Here is a 12,727-nt window from a genome sequence, read left to right on the forward strand (position 1 = left end):
CTTCCACAACTCCCCCTCCATTTTCCACAGACAATTGGCAAACAGCTTATCTAAATTTTCCCACCCTGAATGCCTTGTTCAGTATGTGGACGACTTGCTCCTACAGACTGACACCAGAGAAGAGCACATCTCGCTTCTTTCGGAATTATTAGGACTTACTCACAACAATTGGATGCAAAATTAACCCCAAGAAAGCCCAAATCCTCCAGGAAAAAGTCACATATTTAGATACGGTCATCACGCATGGTAAGCATGAAATAGAACACAAACACATAGACTCGATTGTAAATTGCCCTTGCCTCAATACGTTACAGCACTCCGGTCATTTTTAGGACTGGTTGGATATTGTAGAAACCACATAAGACGGTTCACCACAAAAGCAGCCCCACTTTCCGAGTTCCTAAAGAAACAGGCCCCATGGAAATGGCTTCCACAACACAAGGATGCCGTGGATGCATTGAAACGCGGCCTAATCACAGCCCCTGCTTTGCAAGCTCCAGATCCACACTCCCCATACGCGATAGAGGTAGCGACCATCGACTGAACCCTTTCAGCCGTACTCCTGCAGGAAAGGCACGATCGTTTAGGACCCGTAGCCTATACCTCACGAGTTTTAGATCCAGTAGAACAGGGATTTTCAGCCTGCGAAAGGCACCTGTTAGCAGTTTTCTGGGCGGTACAGTACTTCTCGTACATACCCGGACTCAACCCAGTAACCATTGTGACCGAGCACACCCCGACACAGCTTTTATTGGACGGCAGACTAAAAGACGGCACAGTAAGCCAAATTCGAGGAGCGCGATGGACCCTACTCCTACAAGGATGTGACATTACCGTAAAACGGATAAAAACGCACACGTTTCTGGCCGACAATTTGCACTATGCAGGAACCCCACACGAGTGCAAGATCATAGCCCCCAAGCACAGTACAGACCCCTTTGTTCCCAAGTCGGTACCAAAAAAGACAGGCATCCCACCACAGATGACCCAGCCCACAGACAAAGCATTGAGAATTTACGTAGATGGCTCCTCCATAGTCCTTGATGGAAAAAGGATAACAGGATGTGGTATTTATGTGGAGGACGTGCAGGGATGCGCTTTGGAAGAGATAGTTTTAAAGTTGCCTGGACACTTAGGTTTGCAGGCAGCCGAGTTAGCAGCCATTGCTTACATTGTCCAGCATCCCGATTTATTCCCGACCCCAGCAGACATATATTCAGACAGTTTGTACATCTGCAACAGCTGAACAGAATTCCTATCCCTGTGGGAATCGAGAGGATTTATTTCCGCCGACGGAAAACCTCTACCCTCAGCCCCACTGCTCAAACATATCCTTCAGACAGCTAAAGGCAGGAAATATAGCATAATTAAAGTAAGAAGCCACCATCGTTCCTCCCCACCCGGTAACGTGAAAGCTGACGCTCCAGCGAAGGCAGGCTCATGACATGGCCACTTTTGACAACCCCCCGAGAGCGCCCCAGTACACGCAGTTCAGGTCTCACAGACCAACATCCAATACTTAGCCCAGGCACAGAAGGAAGACGAGACATTGAAGGAAATTTTAAAAGGAAACTTCCCAGCTCCCTACGAAAAGTTTAGGAATTCTTTAACGATCCAGGAGGGAATTGTTTTAAAAGATGGAATTTATGTTGTCCCCACCCAGGACAGGAATGAAATCATTTGTAAATTCAATGACGGACATGGACACCAAGGGATTGAATCCACCCTTGCTCACCTCAGACCTCTCTGCTGGTGGCCTGATTTGAAAACTGATGTATCCCATTACATTGAAAATTGCTTGATTTGTGCACAGAACAACCCAGATAGATCCGCGAACAAAGCCCAGCTATGACACACCCGCCCTGTAAATGGCCCATGGACAAACGTTCAGTTAGATTATATTGGTCCCCTCTCCCCGCTGCAGAAATGGATACAAATATATGTTGGTGGTAATCCACACATTTACGAAATGGGTCGAAGCTTTCCCCTCGAGAACAAATACAGCCAAGACCACGGCAAAGATACTAACCAAGCAAATTTTTACTAGATGGGGACTCCCCCGTAGTATTGAGTCGGACCAAGGTTCGCACTTCACAGGCAGGGTCATGAAAAATGTCATGACAATTTTTGGTATAAAGCAAAAGTTCCACATTGCCTATCACCCGCAGTCCAGCGGCATTGTGGAAGCATGAATCGGATGCTAAAGGCCACACTTAGGAAAATGGTGCAGCAGCACAACACGACATGGGACACAGTGCTCCCATTCGCACTGATGTTTATTAGAAACACAGTGTCGAGTTCGACAGGATATACACCCCCCATACCCTCATGACCGGAAGACCCATGAAGGGTACCGAGTATTTATTTGGACTTGATTTGGCCCGCCCCGCAGTCACCGCCCTGACCCATGAGAAAGCAGTCCAGCACATGTTGGAAAATATTTAAGCAGCACAGCTCGCTGCAGCTGTTCGACTAGGCGCTAAACGAAAGCAGAGTAAGGCCTGCTTTGATAAGACAGTACACCCGATAGAGTATACAGTCGGACAGCAAGTGATGATCACTTTATACAAGCCCAGCTCATTCCTCTCCCCTAAATTTGCAGGACCCTTTTCAATCTCGGACAAAGTAAGCCCCTCAGTTTATAAAATCACATATCCAAATGGAAAATCAGGATGGTTCCATGTAAACCAGCTTAAGGTTTGTGGAACACAAGTGCAGCCACTCACACCACCTCTCATTGGCAATGGCAGACAACAAAGACCCGCCCACTGACAACTGTCATGTGAGAGTACCTTTAAGTCATGGATGTTTAAGCAATGTATCTTTAAGAAAAAACCTTTAAGAAGATGGTTGAAAAAGAACAAGAACAGGTGGTGGGTGAGGAGGATATGGTTTAGCACACTGGGTTAAATCACTGGCTTTGCAAGCAGACAAAGGCAGGCCAGCAGCACGGTTCAATTCCCGTACCAGCCTCCCCGAACAGGCGCCGGAATGTGCCGACTCGGGGCTTTTCACAGTAACTTCATTTGAAGCCTACGTGTGACAATAAGCGATTTTCATTTCATTTCAAGTAGTATCGCCGGTAGGGTATAGAAAGGAGGTGTTGCGAGTTGCACATGAGGTACCAGTGGGAGGTCATTTGGGAATAAGGAAAACTCAAGCTAAAATCCAGAAACATTTTTATTGGCCTGGACTACATAAAGATGTAGTTAAATTTTGTCAAACATGTCACACATGTCAAGTGATAGGGAAACCTCAAGCAGTGATAAAACCAGCGCCTTTAATACCCATTCCAGCATTTGAGGAACCTTTTACGAGGGTCATAATTGATTGTGTAGGACCACTTCCTGAAACAAAAAGTGGGAATCAATATCTTTTGACTGTAATGGATGTGTCTACTAGGTTTCCAGAGGCCATTCCAGTAAGTAATATTACAGCTAAAAGGATTGTGGAGGAGTTACTTACATTTTTTACTAGATATGGACTACCTACAGAAATTCAATCGGATCAAGGAACACATTTTACTTCAAAGTTATTCAAAGAAGTTATGGATAGCTTAGGAATAAAACAATTTAAATCAACTGCGTACCATCCAGAATCGCAGGGAGCATTAGAAAGGTGGCATCAGACAATGTTGAGGGCGTATTGTCAAGATTATCCAGAGGATTTGGATAAAGGAATCTCATTCGTATTGTTTGCAATTAGGGATGCACCTAATGAGTCTACCAAATTTAGCCCTTTTGAACTAATTTTTGGTCATGGGGTAAGAGGACCACTTAAATTGATTAAGGAAAAATTGGTGGGTGAGAAATCGGAAATTACACTATTGGATTACGTGTCAAATTTTAGGGAACAATTAAATAGAGCAGGTGAATTGGCTAGACAACATTTGAAATTTGCACAAAATGTGATGTAACGGGTAGTGGACAAGAATCCAAAGTTCGTAGTTTTGCCAGTGGGGATAAAGTTTTAGTGTTGTTACCAGTGGTAGGTGAGCCTTTAAAAGCTAGGTTTTGTGGACCGTATCAGTTTGAAAGGAAATTAAGTGAGGTGAATTATGTGGTAAAAACACCAGATAGGAGGAAAACTTACCGAGTGTGTCATGTGAATATGCTTAAAAAGTACTTTGAAAGGGAAGGAGAGGAAAATGAGATTTTAATGATTCTAACGCAAAGTGACAAACCAAATCCAGATGACTGTGAATTTGACATACGTTAAATTAAGTTGGAAAACGAGGATGTTATTAATAATTGGGATGAAGTGTTAAGTTACCTTCCAGAGGAAAAACAAACTGACCTGAAAGAGTTATTGATATAACATGGGCAACTTTGTCGAGATAAATTGGGAAGTACTAAAATGGCTATACATGATGTAGATGTGGGAAATGCTGTTCCTATCAAACAACATCCATATAGACTTAATCCTTTAAAATTGGCACAGGTTAAGAGAGATTGAGAGTATGCTTAAAAATGGCATAATTGAAGTGGGTTGCAGCCAATGGAGCTCACCCATAGTGATGGTACCTAAACCAGACGGTACCCAATGGTTATGTGTGGACTATCGAAAGATGAATGCAGTTACAAGAATGGACTCTTATCCTATCCCACGTTTGAGGGATTGCATTGAGAAATTGGGACAATCTGCTTTTATTTCCAACTTCCAGACATGGAAAGAACATTTAAAACATCGTATGGAGTTCTTCGATTGACTTCAGGAGGTGGGTCTGGTGATGAACCTAGCCGAAAGTGAATTTGGAGAAGGCCGAATCACTTTCCTTGCGGAGTTTCCATTATCCTCAAGACGAAGGGAAAGAATGTGATTTCTTAGCATGAGTGGATTTGATCGAACAGTTGTGCAAAGGTTTTGTGGCGTGATTACTACACTGGTTGAAGAAACGTTAAAATTTCAATGGACAGCGGACTTTCAACAGGCATTTGACTGCCTGAAAGCTGTGGTAACCAATGTTCCTGTATTGGAGAATTGCAAGGGGCTCTGTGGTCAGATTGAACTAAATCATCTGATTCTGAAGAGAAATGCCGAGGAGTAGAGGAATGGATGGATCGTGCAGAGATTTTGTTCAAAGAGACTGTCAATCGAGAAGGATTTCGGTTGGAGGAAGAAGAACAAAGAAAAATGGACAATATTATTAGACCTGTTTGCGTGTTTTTTATTTTTTTAAAGCTAAAAAGTATATTTACTGTGTACATTTCTTAATGGATGGTGCAAAAGTGAAAAATGAAACCATCTTGAAGTTGATGATTTATTTATTTTTCTTGGGGGGAGGTGTCATGCGAGAGTACCTTTAAGACATGGATATTTATGCAATGTACCTTTAAGAAAACAGTGATGTCAGAGAGTGGGTGGAGCTGAGCTCAGGTCAGCCATTTTGAAGTTTCAGTTTGGAGGAAAAGAGCTTGGGGAGTGTCTGTGTTTTGTAGTGAGCTGGATTTGCTGTGATCTCTGCCATGAAAGACTATCTCTGGATCATTTGGGTAATTTAAACTCATAATAGTAAAGCCTTTAACCTGATGTGATTCTGTTTAAAGGTGTTAAATCTCTTGGAAGTTTGAAGGAACATTTTGGGGAATTATTTACTGTTGTAATATTTTCAGAGTTATCTTTGAAGTAAGGGGTGGTAAGAGATCCAATGTTTATTTAAGATGTTAAGTTGAGTTCATGGAATAAACATTGTTTTGTGTTTAAAAACCCACGTGTCCATAATTGTAATCCCACACCTAGGGAACAAACCGTGTGCTAGGAAAAGCAACAAATACATTAAAGGGGAGGTTGGTTGAACTCCCATGATACTTTTTGGGGTTCTGAAAACGCCTCGCCCATAACACATCCCAATCCTCCCTCCCCCAGCAGCAGAAGCACTTCCACAGACACGACCTTGACCCCGCCCCCAGCATCAGATTTCACCCTCACGCTTGATTCGGCTGCTAGCGACAGCAACAGCACAACTGACGCCCCTGAGAGACCTGAACAATGGACATACAGACCAGGCCCCAGTCACTGCAGCCCCATAGATACCGACCATGATATGTTCAGCCGCTTTGAGACGATTTATTTGCCTGCACCGGAACCTGACCCACCACCCGGCGATAGCGACACCCCCCTTACCCAGACCGCTCTACGAAACATTGGCACTGCGATAATTCCTGTCGTCTGACAGGAATGGACCCCACATCGGCACACACCGCATTAGCACGAAAACTCTACGCACGGGTTTGGCACCCGAGAGATGGTGATGACTCCGAGTCTGACTCCCACCATGGTAACCCCTTTGAGACCCTTTTTGGTAATGAAACCTTGAGGTGTCCAGATGATGAGAGTCAGGAACCGATTGAGATTTACGATGTCCTACACTCTGATGGAACCCGCCCGCTTTTCTTGTTCAGCTTTTTAAAAAATGTTGTTCGTTCTCTCTTGTATGATTTTGTGTGTCAGCCTCACAGATAATTTCTTGATACAGTCATACCTACTCTTCTGACGCCACATGGCAGTTAAAGAAACAAGTTTGTTGGAGCCCATATATTTCCAAATTCTTATCGCTCTTGGAAGGTCACTCAGGCAGTGGACTAACGGCACTTATCCCCGCCCTGCCTGAGGACCCCCTATACATTTGGTCAGCCAAGCTCGGGTAGTGGAACAACGGCACTGATCACCGCCCTACCCGGGGATCCCACCCATTCTTGTCCTGCCGCGGATCATACGCACCCCATTCAGAGAATTGTTTTTGAAACTCTTTTGCTGTTCTTTTTCATTCCTGTGGTTTAAAGAATGCATTTTGCCACAACTTCTGCCCCTTTCCGGCGACCCTTCGGTTGCTATTCCCCCCCCCCCCCCCCCCACCTACAATTTACTTTTCAGAATCACTTGGTTGGAAAAACAAGTTTGCAGAGAACGGAGAAATTGTCCGCCCACTCAGCCCATCAAACACAGGCTGCGAGAGTACTCGCACTGTGACAGAATTTTTTTCAGATGTCTTGTCTCAGCAAATGGTTGTTTTTTTAAAAAAAAGAATGAGGGAGTCACATATGGTGACAATTCTAATGGGAAATTGACGTTAAGGAGAAACAGACAGACAAACGAGATGTTAAGAAACAAGATAATAACAGATATTATGCTTGTACCCCTAGGAAGATACGAAGATACTTACAGACGGAGAAAAGCACAAACAAAATGAAGACGAACCTGATGACCTACATCATGATCGTCGCTCGAACAGTACAGTTGCGCGCGTTGCCCACCTCTACCTCCCTCACCACACAGGCCCCGAACACAACTACCCAACACAACACCCCCAGCCCGGACACTACACCACACATAGAACCAGCCACTGATACCCCCACATGGTCTGAGAATCTCATTAAATGGTACTCCATGTCATACACAGTGGAAGCCTTACTAGTGATAGCCATATTGTGCAGTGTCATCCAGACAATCAGATTGCGGAAATGGAGGAGAGCCTCCCGCCCTCCAGTATACACCTTTAGAGCTCCTTTCCTCGGACTCCAGCAAACCCCACATTCTTTCTGAACCTTTCTCTTTAATAAATTCCGCTGTTGTTGTTTCGTTAATAAAGCTATTTTTTTTTCTGTATATGAGTATTAGTGATAAGAAGGAATGTGATGCTGCTATTGGATTATTTGTGTTCTAAGATAAGTTCTTTGATTGTTAAATAGCAGCATGAGTGTAGTCTAGTTAGAGACAGTTAGAGGTTCCCTTTTTTTTTTATATAAGGAGAATGGAATATAGGATTGAATGTTAAATGCCCCCTTAGAAATTTTTAGATATGTGTCGTATTAGGGAAATTTAGGTAAATGTTTTGACCCATAGGACAGAGTAGGGTAGAACCTGTCCTTGATTGAGGGTACCCGGCATGTCAGAGAACAGGAGAAGACCCAGTATTGTGATCTTTCACGCTTCGCATTGAGGATCAAGAGGACGGAGTGTAGCCACCTGGGATGGCCACTTACAACCAGGGACAGAGAAACTCACAAAGCCTAGCGGGTAAAATGGACAAAGCAAGACTCAGGCAGGCTCAGAGCCTGAAATGTATATTTGCAAGCAAGGAGTCCAGATGGTATTGAAACTCCGGCCAATTAGCATTTTGATGGGCCGATTAGCATTTAATGACCCATCTTCACCAAGACAAAGGACTGGTACTCGAGCGACCGGTACAGTCCCAGACATTTCGGCGCCACTCCCTGTTCAAGGGAAGCGTAAACAACGGGGTCAGTGACCGCTTGGGACACACCCAGCCATCCAGACCCCCGCCCATTTATTGGTTAGGAATCGAACAGAGTGATCAGGGATCACCCAATTAGCGGGGTCCAAACTGAAGGACCGCCCGAAAAAGTGCGAAAACCCCCAAATATAAGAAGAGAGTCCGCCATATGTTCGTCCTTTTTTGGACCTGGCGCCCGTGCAACGTCCATCTCCAATCGCAACACCACCAAAAGCAAGCCCAAGTTCAATGCTCGCTACCAGACGGGTGAGCCCAGCTGAGCAGCAGTTACTTCTCCAGACTCGATAGATCCAGAATCGGACAGCGGCCACTGTTCCTCTGACCTAAGCTGGGTGCCTGAAGTTAAGTACAGGTTGTCTTAGTCGATAGGTGTAGTTAACTAGTAGAGTTTATGTTGCATGACTAATTGTGTATAAATAAAGTACCCTTGACCTTGAACTAACTAACTGGTGTTTGGCTCTTTGATCGATAGCCGGTTGAACCTTGTGGTGGTATCATTTGATACCTGGCGACTCTGAGCATTTGAACATAAATATCAAAAGAAAGGAGGGCAAACTCTCTGATTGCCATAGTTAGAGCAGAGCCACACAGGAAAAGAAAGGCAACAGGCCGTCCATATGGCGTGCGGCGGGAGTACGGATTTTGGAGGGGCGGAGCATCGCAAAAGCAGCTGACTGCCAAATTCTCTGTCCTCGCTAGCGGCAGTAGTGGGACGGACTCGCAATGGAGAATCCAAGCCAATGCCTCACATTGGGAGCTAGCTGCATGTGGGCCAGCATATTCAGCACTGTTGTAGCTATATCTTACAAGGAAGCTGCAGTATTTTGTTTGAATTCACGAGAATTGCTGGGAGTCAAGTTTTGGGCAATACCAGAGATCACTCGAGTACAAAGCCAATGTGATCAAAAATTTCTGGATGCTTCCATGGAAGTCTTGTTGCAGCAATTGCAGCAGAGGAAAATTGTCTCTTTGGTACCTAGACAATGTCCACGCAGGATAGGTGTAAAGCTAGTTTGGCAGGATGTGCCAGCACATGCCAGTGTGAAAGGCAATATGCAAAGTAGTTGTCTGCAAAAAATCCACGACTCCCGGCTTTGCTTATGATTCAGAATAGGTAGGACAATAATTAGCCAGGGTTAAATTTATCCTCTTTTTTTGGACAGGCCATGCATTGGGCAATTTTCTGTCAAATTAATGCCAGTGCTGTACCTGTACTGGAATAGTTTGGCTAAGAAAGGGGCCAATTCTGGAGAATAGGTCTTCAGTGCTACAGCTGGGATATGGTTGAGATCCACAGCATTTTCTGTGTCCTGTGCAGCCGGTCATTTCTTGATATCTTGTGGAATGAATCAATTTTGTTAAAGACTGACATCTCTTATTAAGGGGACATCAGGAGATGGCCAAGAAGGGCATTCCACTGGGCACTTCTGGCTGAAGGTCATTGTGAATTCTTCAGTCTTGTCTTTTGAATTCACACCCTGCGCTCAAGCATCATCGAGGCTGGAGATGTTTATAGAGTCCCCTCCTTTCATTAGTTGTTTAATTGTTTACCCCCAGTATTAAAGCACTGTTTTCAGCCAAAATGCTGTGCTAATCTTTGTAGATATGTCAGGAGATATCCTTGTGGTACAAGTTGTCCGTAGGTCAGCTTGCTACAGATGGCAGTGTTCAATGGCAGCTCTTTGAAGTCGAGGCAGTGAAAGCAGGTAAGCTCTGACATTCTCAAATAAAATAGTTGGGCTCAATAAATACATACCCTGAGTAGTAGATGTGTACCTTAGGGTGTTGCCGTCCATGCTTTTTGGTGTCCTCTCATGATACCATCTTCATTTCAATTGTGGAGCAGCATAACTCCTATTCTCAATGAGGGTAAAAATAAATGCAACTGTGGTAATCTGCTCAGCAATAGAAACTCATGTAAGAAGAAAAATGCAACAAACGACAATGTTTTCTCAGAAAAAAGATAGTTGATAGTGCTTTTTCCAAAATAAACCTCCCTTTAAAAATGGAATGTTTGCAAGTCCGGCCAGTGGATGATTGTAAATCTACCTTAAATAAATAGATGATCTTCCCTTTGTGCATTTGACTTTGCTACAAACTGTCACGTGTTCTGAATCAGTGCATGGCTGCTTGATTTCCTACTTTGCATTTGCCCCAGGTGAGGTACTCATGTGGAGGCTCCCAAAATTCGACCATGCGTGTTAATTGCTCTTCTGAAATTAGAACAATAAAACCTTGCTAAACTAATACAGAGAGATCAGAAGGTCATTGAGGTTAAATGATTCCAATGGAAATGTACATTACATTGAAAAGCATCATGCAAGCATTTTGTGTTCTGTTTTTACAATACAGCGTATTTAGAAACATTCAATTTCTGTAGTCATAGCTGAGAAAAAAGATTGAAGCTGTCATCTGAAAAGCACAGAACGCAATAATCATATAAACTAAGGACACCTTCAGCATGAAACAGTTGTCCAAATATGGGAACACAAATTAATAATAAAATTGGAGAGGGACAGTTTAATGCTGTCATTCTTGTATTGCTTGTGTAGAATTTTGAGTGGCGAAATATAATCACCTGACCATTGCTCTGTTCTTCAGCACCTGCCATACATTCATGCCCTTTCGGCACAAATGGTGAGGCAAAGGAGTGCTTGTTGTACTTGTTGAGCCAACCTGTAAGTGCCTACTGCTTAGAACATTATTATGCGTTTGGTTCATTAAGGTAGAAATTTTCCATTCATGAAGGCATGTTCTCATATGTGTTTAAACTACATTCGGCAGGTTCAGAGCCCATGTAAAATTGGTACACCCTTTCTTCAAATTGGGTCCTTGTAGTCAAAGAGCTTCCAATTCCTATCATTCACTACTTCTGTACTATGTTTATGTCAGCATTTTGCAGAGACTGTTCCCTCCGGGATACTCTGGTCCACTTGCCATCACCCCCAACACCTCACCCTCTTCCCACGGCACCTTCCCATACAATTGCAGAAGGTGTAACACCTGCCTCTTTACCGCCTCCCTGCTCACCATCCCACAGCCTAAACACTCTTTTGAAGTGAGGGAGTACTTCACCTGCACCTCCTTTAAACTGGTCTATTGCATTTGCTGCTCCTACATTCTACTCTACATTAGACAGACTAAACGCAGACTGAGTGAGTGCTTTGCAGAGCACCTTCGATCTGTCCGCAAGCAGGACCCAGACCTTCCTGTCGCTGCCATTTCAACTCACCGTCCTGCTCTCACGTCCACATGTCAGTCCTTGGCCTGCTGCAATGTTCCAGTGAATCCCAGTGCAAAGTGCAGGAACACCACCTTATCTTCACCCCATTTTCATTTATATCAATTTATTTTCATTTATTCCATAATCTGCTGCGGGATTCTCTGGTCCGCCAGCCGTGTGTTCCTCGCCGCGTGTCCTCACCGTTCGCGGGATTCTCCGTTACGGCCACCTGACAATGGGATTTCCCATTCTGGCCACCTCACAGCGCCGGGAAATCTGTGGGCATGGATGCGCTACCGGCAGAATGGAGAATCCCCCCCTCTCCACTGATGCTGTCAGATCTGCTGAGATTGTCCAGTATTTTCTGTTTTGGTTTCAGATTCCAGCATCCACAGTAATTTGCTTTTATCTATTATTGTTGTTGAGAGGAGCTGTCAGTATTCCTATTGACATCTCTATTTAAAGTTGTTAAAGATCAGGTAGAGGATCAGGATGAAGGTCAAACACGTGTATCTGCATGAGAAGTGGGGGGGGGGGGGGATGATCAATAAGGAACAATTCTTACAACACCAGAGATGAATGCAGACTCAGGAATTAACACAGGAACATTTCAGATGAAACATCTATTCAGAAATTACCCTTCTCCAAAGAGGCTGCCAATGAATAATGGTTATGCTTCTTGCAGCTAGACTTGCAAACCATTCTGTCAATTACAGACCAAGGCGGTCACAGCCCTGAACCTTTGTACAACTTCATCATTTTAGGTGATAGCAAGGTGTATCTGCCAAGTTACATCCAACCCTGTAGTGCACAGTTACAGCATGTTTATTGTAAATATCTTATTTGCCTGGTTCCTTCAATTACCAATGGAAAAGAAGCAGCAACACAAAAGGTCCCAGCTGAACTGGACTACTGTGTCTAATTTTGGGAACCACATTTTAGGAAGGATGGGAAGGCATTGGCAAGGGTGTGAGAAAGAACGATTCCGGGGATGAGAAACTGCAATTACTTAGATTGGCAAAGCTGGGCTGTTATGTTTACAGAAGAGAAGGTTGAGAAGAAATTTGGTAAGGATCTTCAAAATCATGAAGGTTCTGGATAAAGTACATCTGGAGAATCTGTTCCCACTGGCAGATGGACCAAGAACGAGAAGACGGCGATTTAAGGTGATTTGTTGAAAGAGATAACAGCGACATGAGTGAAAACCTTTTATGCAGCGAGTGGTTAGGGTGTGGACTGCACAGCCAAAG

Source organism: Scyliorhinus torazame, chromosome 6 (assembly GCF_047496885.1).
Source record: "Scyliorhinus torazame isolate Kashiwa2021f chromosome 6, sScyTor2.1, whole genome shotgun sequence".
NCBI classification, from domain to species: Eukaryota; Metazoa; Chordata; class Chondrichthyes; order Carcharhiniformes; family Scyliorhinidae; genus Scyliorhinus; species Scyliorhinus torazame.